Below are 9,814 nucleotides of genomic sequence, written 5' to 3'. Positions count from 1 at the left end.
CCAAATGTCCTCCCAGCAGGGAACCACCTCTCCCATGTGGCTCTTGGACCTTGTGCTCTGCTCCTGGAGATTCGCCCTTCCCACCAGAGCTCTGCCAGGTATTGAGCTGTGGAGTTTCAGACTCTGTGCTTCCCCTGTGTATAGAGTGTTAATGGAATTTAAATACTCTCCTTTCTCCTTCCTCCCTTTTTTGTTCAATCCCTACGGCTGTTTCCACTGTTCCTTTTTCTCTCCAGCTGCTTTTGGGGGGCTGGTGCTTTTTCCATACTCTCCCCTGGTCAATCTCCAATCTGTCTCTGCCAGCAAAACCATCTTCCTGCCCTCCATGGCTTCTCTCTCCCCCAGTTCACCTTGTGCTGAGTACTTGCTGAATTCTATGGTTCAGGTTGTGCAGATTGTTGTGTTAATCCTCAGATCAGTTTTCTAGGTGTGCAAGGTGGTTTAGTGTTGATCTGGCCGCATTTTAGGGAAGAGAGACGCAAAAAAACTTCCATGCTGTTCTGCCACCTTGGCCCCTCCCGCAACTAACTGGGATGTCGTTTTTATATTCGATAGGCAACATGACACTTCATTCTTTAAGTTTATATTCCTTTATCCATGATGTTGAGCATATTTTAACAAAATATTTGTTAGCTACTTATGAATTTGATGTGAAATGGAAAAATAGAACATCCAAGACTGTGGAAACGGTATTAAAGAAAAAAACATTAGGGACAACATATGTTTAGGAAATAATATAGCACTTCATACATTCTGTATTACATGGACCATGTTTTATTGTTTTAGAATTGCTTGCTTATATGGTTTGAACTCTTTAAGGACAGACACTACTTATCTTTGAGGTTCAGACATTATCACATACACCTGAGGGTTAGATATTGCCTGACTCAATAACAAATAGCTGGCTGGCCTTATAGAAGGTGGATTAGGAAAGTAGGATATTTTCAACTCATAGAGAGGGTATTGATACCTTGTACGCAGAATACTAATAATTTGGAAACTTCATTCCATTGGCATGAAGAACCTGTAGAACAGGGCTCCTGCTCTGGTAGTTGCTCTTCTTGTAGGTCTGTATGGTCTCTAGCCTTTCAAAGACACAGTGGAAATTGTGCTGTTCTTTAGCAGAACATGGAAACTGGAGGTCAGAATTAGGGAAGAGGATGGAAGATATTAGTTCCTCATTCAGTCGGGGAGCAGAACCTTTATGAGGTATGGGGTAAGGGATTTATTATACAAACAGACCTTATGCAGTTGTCAGTGGCTGGAGAAGTGAAGGGCCAGGATGAAGTTTGAGTCAGTCAATCTGAGAAGCCAAGCACATCCAATCACTGAAATGGGGCTGCAGAAGGGAGACTTGTCAGTGGCAGGGGGTGGGGGTTGTCTGTGGGAGGCTATGCCACTGTAAACACAGTCCCTGTAGGCCAACCAGTCAGGAACAAAGAAGACATGACAGAGTGGAGGAGAGTAAGGACAAGCTGGAACTTGTCAGCAGCTCTGTGTCTGTCACCACCTCTTGCCACAGTGACTGTCAGAATAACAGCTAGTGATTCATTTCTACCTTGCAGGTTTTGTAAAAATTCCTCCCCACCCCCCACTCCAAGCCAGAACTCATACAGGAAAGAGGATACTTGGAAAGGTGGCTCCAGTTTAGCAGATTGACACAGTGCAATTCAGTGCAATTCCACACAGGACTTTAGGAGGATACTCCAAGGGTGACGGAAATTGAGGCTTATAACTAGGTTCTACAGGGGAGGAAAGGAGGCCTAATTACAGTGATTGGGGAAGATCTGAGAAGAGAAAAATATGGAATGCTAAATCTGAGAGAATAACCATGAGCATAGTGAACCCCCATAAGTACCAAAACATGCACTGTTTCTGATCTGTGGATGTGATGAGCATAGCCCTGGTGTTGAAGTCAGAATCTTACGGAGTCATACTTCCTACAGGTACACTTCCTATAATTTTATATATATATAAATCTATATATATAAAATATATATAATCTATTATATAAATCTATATTATATAGATTTATATTATATAATCTATAATATATATTATATCTATTATATTATCTATATATCTATATATATTATATCTATAGATATCTATATATATTATATTATATTATATCTATATATATTATATCTATATTATATCTATATATCTATATATCTATTATATTATCTATATATCTATATATTATATCTATAGATATCTATATATATTAATAGATATAATATCTATTATATAATCTGTAATATATATAATTATATATATCTATATATATATAATCTATTATATAAATCTATATTATATAGATTTATATTATAAATCTATATTATATAAATCTATATATATAAAATCTATATGTATATATATATATATATATATACATATAGATTCAGCTAATTGATTTATTTTGAGAAAGAGAGAACACCTGCAGGGGAGGAGCAGAGAGGGGAGAAAGAAAAATTCCAAGCAGGCTTTGGGCTAGTGCAGAGCCTGACATGGAGCTCAAACTCACAAACCATGAGATCATGACCTGAGTTGAAATCGAGTCAGATGCCTAACTGGCTGAGCCCCTCAGGTGCCTCCCTCATCCCATATTTAAATGATGGTGGTCTTAGGAGTTCTACCTGTGGCCTGCCGCTTTTCTTCTCAAAATATTTTTCCTACACTGTTTCATTCATAAGTATGTGTTCAATTACCAACTAGGTACCAATTTTCCTAAATCCCTATTTCCAGATAGTTTCCCTAAGCACCAGTGATAAATTTATATACCAGCTTACTAGGCTGTATGTGTCTCAGACACTTAATATCCAACATGCCTGAAACACAGTAAATAACAGAGCTATTAAATAGCTAGTAAATAACAGAGCCAAGATTTGACATCTTAATTGTTATTTTGCTTCAAAGGCTGTTGTCAAGTTTCTTCTCTGAGATTCAGTGACCCCATCTGGAAAATGGAGACAATATTATGACCTACTTTGTAGGATTGTTGTGAGGTTTAAATGAGTTAACATACAGGGGCATCTGGGTGTCTCAGTTAAGCATCCGACTCTGGCTCGGGTCATGATCTCACAGTTCATGAATTCGAGCCCCTCCTCGGACTCTGTGCTGACAGCTCAGAGCCTGGAGCCTCCTTCAGATTCTGGGTCTCCCTCTCTCTCAGCACCTCCCCTGCTTGTGCTCTCTCTCTCAAAAATAAATAAAAACACTAAAAAATTTAAAAAAATAAATGAGTTAACATACGTCCTCCCTGTGGTACAGGACAGAGACAAGTAGGACAATACTCAGTTATGCTGATATTCCAGCTGTGTGACAGCTGGAATTTGAACTCAGTCATCCTGGCTCCATAGCTTGTACTCTTATCCTTTCTGCTGATGTGCTACTGCTATTTCAGAAATGTGAAATGCTGCCAACAGCTTCACCTTTATCAAACATCAATTTGATCACATTACAGTAGTTCTCCCTCATCCAAGGTTTTGCTTTCACGATTTTGCTTTTCGCTGTTTCGGTTACTCTCCTCAGTCACGGTCTGGAAGCAGATGATTTTCCTGGTGAATTTTTAGGAAGTCATTAGTAGCCTAACACTACAGCACGACGCCTACGTCATCCCCCTCACTTCATCTCATCATGTAGGTGTTTTATCATCTCACATCATTACAAGAAGAAGGGTGAGTATAGTACAGTAAGATGTTTTGAGGGAGAGAGAGACCACATAACTTTAATTACAGTATGTTGTTTTAATTGTTCTGTTTTATTAGATACTGTTGTTAGTCTCTTACTGTGCCTAGTTTATAAATTCAACTTTATCATAGGTATATATGTATAAAAAGACAGTATATGTAGGGTTTGGTACTATCCAGGGTTTCAGGCATCCACTGGGGGTCTTGGGCAGAATTGCCAGTGAATAAAAGAAGACTACCCTATTTCCTTATTTAAAGCCTTAAACAGTTCTGTAATTCCAGTAAGACACTCTTTCACTTGGTCACAGCCTTCATGTTTTGTCTGTTCATTTGTATTGCCTCATTTCTGTTCTTTTCTCCTTGAAATCCTAATGCATGGCACCCCCAACATATTCTTAATATATGGATATTTTCCACACTCTTTCATACCTCAGTACTTTTGCACTTGTGGTTCCTTCTGCTTGAAACGTGCTGAAGTGTTCCCAAGTGTCCTTTGAGATTCAGCTTAAATGTTACCTCTCTTGTAAAACCTTCCTGAGCTCAGATGAAGTACCTTTTGATATGTCTGTCTTTATACTCTCAGAGCCCTGGTGACATTGTGTTTTAATTCTTTGCTAATTTCCTTTGGGTTGTGAGCTTTTTGAAGGTATCCATTCTTGTGGTCTTAGATCCTAGCTCAGGACCTGACACAGGTGCTCAATAAATTTACATGGAACGGATGAACAAACTTTGAAAGAATGTTTATGCTGTTCCCATGGTAAACACCTTATCTGGTGCACCATAATGACTGCATCTTGGTGTCAGGATTCTGTTAGCATGTTATTTCCTACTTAGTGTTCTACTTATGTCTGTGATTTGTAGTCACTGAGTGTCGATGTTGAAAGTGACGTGAGAGGCAATTTCTTCCAATACTCTATCAATTTAATTTGATCTGTTTTGTCTCTAGATGTGTGTAACTGCAATTGCCATTGTGTCATATGTCACCTTCCTTCTTGTGGCAGCCTGTGTCACCGTATCAGGCTGCGAAATCTCCCTTGATATCCAGGACAGGGAGTTCTTCCCCTCTGCCAGTGACTTGCCAGCCTGTTGAGTATTAGGGAACTAGAATCCCAAATACTGGCAGGTTTTGTGGCCTTCATTCTTTCTAATCTTGATCCTTTATGCTCAAGTGTTTATTTATATTTATATTCTCTTAAAATATTGAACAAGGATGCTATTTTTTTCCTCCCAAATGAAACTGTATTGTTAAGATCACTCCATCTATAAGCCAGAATCACATTTTCACTTTCCTTATCACTTGGTTGGTTTTTGACACACTCTTAGCTCCTGGGAGATTTGCATAGAGCTGGCATTCATGGGAAATTTCTCATAGAAAATTGTGCTTGTGTATGGATGTGTGGATGGAAGTGATGGAATGGGAAAGAGTGGGAAGATACAGGAGAAAGAAATCTACTCAGGCCTCCTACCCAACATGGGAGGCAGCATTATGCAGTGGGAAGAAAATTGGATTGTGGTGTTCTGTTCCCTAATTATAACATTCTTTTTCATTTAACTTCAGGAAGTTAATTTTTTTTTTTTTTTGAGAGAGAGAGGAGCATGGGCAAGGGAGAGCTACAGAGGGGATAAGAGAGACAGAGAAAGAGAGATAGTGTCAGGTACTGAGCTAGGATCTAAGACCACAAAAATGGATACCTTCAAAAAGCTCACAACCCACAGGAAATGAGCAAAGAATTAAAACACAATGTCATCAGGGCTCTGAGAATATAAAGACAGACACATCAAAATATACTTCAATTGATCTCAGGAAGGTTTTATAAGAGAGGTAACATTTAATCTGAATCGAGAGAGAGAGAGAGAGAGAGGGAGGGAGGGAGAGAAACTTAGGCAGGCACCACACTCAGGGCAAAGTCTGATGCGGGGCTTGATCCCATGACCCTGGAATCATGACCTGAGCTGAAATCAAGAGTTGGATACTCAACTGACTGAGCTACCTAATTTCAGGAAGTTAAATACACAATAGCATAAAATTGTGAAGTTACCAAAAAAGAAAAAAAAAAAAAAGGTAATAGCAGCAAGCTTCATTTCCCCTCCTGACTCCTAGTTCTCTTGATGTAGCAATCACTCCATTTTCTTATGTTTTCTTCCACAGATAGTCTGTGTATATGTCAGCATAGTGGCATATCACTTAAAATATACAAGTAATACTATTTGTTTGATCTTAGGCAAATGTCTTGAACTTCAGCATTAACTTCTTTAGATTATTAGATGGAAATACTGATACATCCTGGACAAAACCCACAGGGATTTTATGACAGTCAATGAAGTGCTATTTGTGAACATGCTTGAAAATCATCAGGTATTTTACAAGTACAGGATGGAGGGGAGGGTAATCATGGAAGTAGTATTGTTCTACAAAGGACAATGGGTCATGTGTGATCTGGTCTGACAGGTGTGAGTCTGAATTAGTAGCAGGGATGTTGTATCCGCAACACCCTGAATAACTCCATTGGGTGTGTTTTCCAGCCTGTAAGGCCCGTCACTCTCATGGCATTTTCTTGGGGTTTTCTACATGGCTAATCAAGAGGTATCCCTTTCACCTTAATTGCCAGGTATGTGTGCACTTGGGATAAGCAGTGGACGCTTGCCAGTGTGTGAAACTCTGCTGCTTCTCTCCCTTTTGCTCCCTTTTCATGTTTAGGGAATTAGTACTAGAACTTGGCTGATGCAACAGTTTGAGTCTTGGTCCCCCAGTGCTGTGAGATCCATTCACTTTTAATTGGTAGTTGCTGGAATCATTTCTCCTTTCCTCACCTTGACTTCCTTTTCTAATTGGCTCTCACGGGCCTCCAACTCCTGCTTTAATCAGCCAAGGCAGAGCTGCTGCTGAGAGTCCCAAACTGGCACCTGGGGACCCCAGGATCTTTTGCTATGACTCTGCTTCTTCAAGTTTCTTTTCTAATCTGTTAAAGCAACTTTGTCTTTCAATTAGGCCTGGGGGAATGGGAACCCATTGGGCATTGCTTTCACACAGGGGCAGCATGAACAATGCCAACCTCTTTGAGACTTGCCAACTACTGTATTTGACCTGCAGGTTTTATTGGTCTTGCTAGCACAGAGGGGAGAAGAAGATACTTGATTGAGGTCTCCAAAATGGGACAAATGAATGATAGGAGAAATGAGTAGATGAAAATCTAATCATTTGAGGAAAGGTTATCATGTGAGCCTCTACATTTTTGTCCACAGACTGCTTCTCTCTAGCAAAAAAAGCCTTGTGGAAATCTTACTTTGCTTCTGTTTATCACAGCCCAAAGGAGAATAAACACTAATTGTGCAGTTTTGGCCAATTATCATTATTGGGTTGCAATTTTTTAAGATTATTTTTTAAATATAGTTTATTTTTTTAAGGCAGTTTTAGGTTCACAGCAAAGTTGACTGTTGAGTTCCCATGTACCTTCTACACACACACACACACACACACACACACACACACACACACACTTCCCCAACCATCAAGATCCTGCATTAGAATGTTACATTTGTTATAGTCAATGAACTTACATCCAAAATCCATGGCTTGTTTACATTAGGATTCACTCTTGAGGTTGGTTGTACATTCTGTGGATTTTGACAAATGTATAATGACTTGTATCCACCATTTTAGTATCATGCAGAATAGTTTCATTACCTAAAAATACTCTGTTCTCCACCTATTCATCCTTCCCTTCTCCTCTAACCCCTAGCAACCATGGGTCTTTTTACTGTCTCCACAGTTTCACCTTTTCCAGAATGTCATACAGTTGGAATCATAGAGTATATAGTCTTTTGGGGTTGACTTTTTGGGTTACATTTAAAAAAATATTTTTTTAATGTTTGTTTATTTTTGAGAGAGAGAGAGACAGAGTGTGAGCAGGGGAGGGGCAGAGAGAGAGCGAGACACAGAATCTGAAGCTGGCTCCAGGCTCTGAGCTGTCGGCAAAGAGGCCGACACGGGGCTCGAACACATAAGCCTTGAGATTATGACCTGAGCTGAAGTCGGACATTCAACCAACTGAGCCACACAGGTGTCCCTTCTTGGATTACATTTTTAAATGACATTTAAAAACATTTTTTAAGTATGATTTTAAAGCTATGATACAGAGTAAATTTATCTCCTGTGGCATATACAAGCACATTCGTGTGACCTCTTTCTGAACAAATGGATACTGCTGAAGGAAATTGTCCTGGTTCCAGCTCACCCTTGGAGAAGCAATGCAATAGTAGACTTGACTTTGAGTGCTTTATACCAATGCTTTTTGGCCAGGCTACAGTCAAGGTCCAGGATGGAAGACTTCTCTAAGGGTTGAATTGTGACTTTTCTACTAAATGATAGGATAGTTGTTAGCCTATGGATGAACATGCTTACAAGGGTGTATCTTGGGACAAGACCAAGAAAGGAACAGGAATCTCAGTCTATACAGTTTTATTCTGTGTTCATTGAGAACTGTGTTCTAGATAAAGCAACCATATGTATATATTCTTATTACTGTGTAATGTATAAGTGATTTGTAAACTATTATAAATAATATCCCATGAGATTTTGATCTCTTCTAGGTAGGAAATATGTCTTTCTAAAATGTATCCCTAACCTAGCATAGTATCTGTTTATAGTAAACACTCAATAAATGTTGAATGAATATACATTATTCTGTTGTTGATTATAATTCTCTGAACACATTTTTCTATTTTTGCTTACACATGTCTTTCTTATTCTTGCTTTAGATTTAAGAGATCATATTCTCACTCTTTTCCCCCCATATACTTTACATGCTCATATTGACAGAGAAGATAAAGAAAATGACTACACGGTCTTGTTCATTTTCGTTCAGGTCATGATGTCTGTAGAAAATGTTAACCAGAATTCTATCAGATGAGTATCTGATAGAATGATCTATCAGAAGTAGATCTAGAGTGCTAGGATTCTAGGGTATGGCCCCACTGCATGGGAGAGTACATGGTCTCCCAGTGTGGTCAGGAAAAACTGCTTCCCAGGGGATAAGAAGTCTTAGTGAAGTTAAGCCTACCAGTATTTTGCCCTGTCTAGCTTTCATTCTTTTTGTGCTTATTTCCTGGTGCAGGCCATTTACTTTTTGCCTGCCAGGATTGAACAACTGGGCGGTTGGTGGGGGAAAGGACTATATACTTTCTTTTATTTGTTTGCCTATTCTTATAGTTTGATTCATAAGTTGGCAAGCAAAGAGGAAGCCTCCTTCACTTCTTCACCGTTTTCTCCTAGACTCAGTTCCTGATTAGATTTATCAACGTTGATCGAACACCTACTCTAGTATTGGATATAGCAGTATAAGAGTTTTAAACTAGTGAGTGGTAAGCCTGGGCTTAAATCTGGGTCTCCTGAAACCAGGTGTAGTGCTTTTGACACCATACTGGCCTGTTTTGTGGGGCTATTATTGCCAAGTAAGGAAGTGAAAGAAATTATGCATTCTTACTTATATCTGCAAAAAGATAATGCAGGAAGTACTAAAATTATTAGTTTTACCAAATGTACTACATACGTTGTTAACAATGGGGTAAATTGGGTGAGGGGTATACTGGAATTTTATGTACTATCTTTTAAACTTCTGTACATATAAAATACTCCAAAATAAAAAACAAGTCACTAAGTCTAGGCCACCTTTTGGGAAAAGGGGTTAAGCTCCACTTCCTGGAGGGGGTAGTATCTACATATAATGTTCTCTTCTTCCCAACTTCAAGCCACAGATCAATAACAACTTCCTTCTTTTTTTTTTTTAAAGTTCATTTATGTATTTATTTATTTTGAGAGAGCGAGAAAGAGGAAGAGAGCAACAAGTTGGGGCAGAGAGAGAGAGGGAGAGAGAGAGAATCCTAAGCAGGTTGTGCACTGCCAGTGCAGAGCCCGACGGCCTCAAACACACGAACTATGAGATCATGACCTGAGCTAAAACCGAATCCCATGGTTAACTGACTGAGCCACCCAAGTGCCCTGGCCACAACTTCCTCCTTAAATAAATTTTTTTACGGTATATATTGATATCTTATTTTCCTAAGCTCTTGTGGCATTTAATGTTCAGTTCAAGGAAGGAAAATTAACACAATATTAATCTCAC

At 39.0% G+C, this 9,814-nt stretch overlaps 1 long non-coding RNA gene across 2 annotated transcripts; it reads right to left on the bottom strand.

Moving 5' to 3' along the window:
* Positions 1 to 756: 756 nt before the first annotated feature.
* On the bottom strand, positions 757 to 4,433 carry LOC113601522 (uncharacterized). 2 transcript variants are annotated; one of them, XR_008299256.1, is made up of 4 exons: positions 4,122 to 4,433; positions 3,435 to 3,560; positions 1,243 to 1,339; positions 757 to 1,135 (listed from the first exon to the last, which is right to left on the bottom strand). It is a non-coding gene; the product is annotated as an uncharacterized LOC113601522 (long non-coding RNA). The 2 variants fall into 2 exon arrangements; XR_003422816.2 differs by having other exon boundaries at positions 1,243 to 1,303.
* Positions 4,434 to 9,814: the final 5,381 nt, after the last annotated feature.

The sequence above is a fragment of the Acinonyx jubatus genome, chromosome B3, assembly GCF_027475565.1.
Source record: "Acinonyx jubatus isolate Ajub_Pintada_27869175 chromosome B3, VMU_Ajub_asm_v1.0, whole genome shotgun sequence".
Lineage (NCBI taxonomy): Eukaryota > Metazoa > Chordata > Mammalia > Carnivora > Felidae > Acinonyx > Acinonyx jubatus.
Note: the sequence above shows the minus strand (reverse complement) of the source record. Positions and strands in the feature narration are given on the sequence as shown.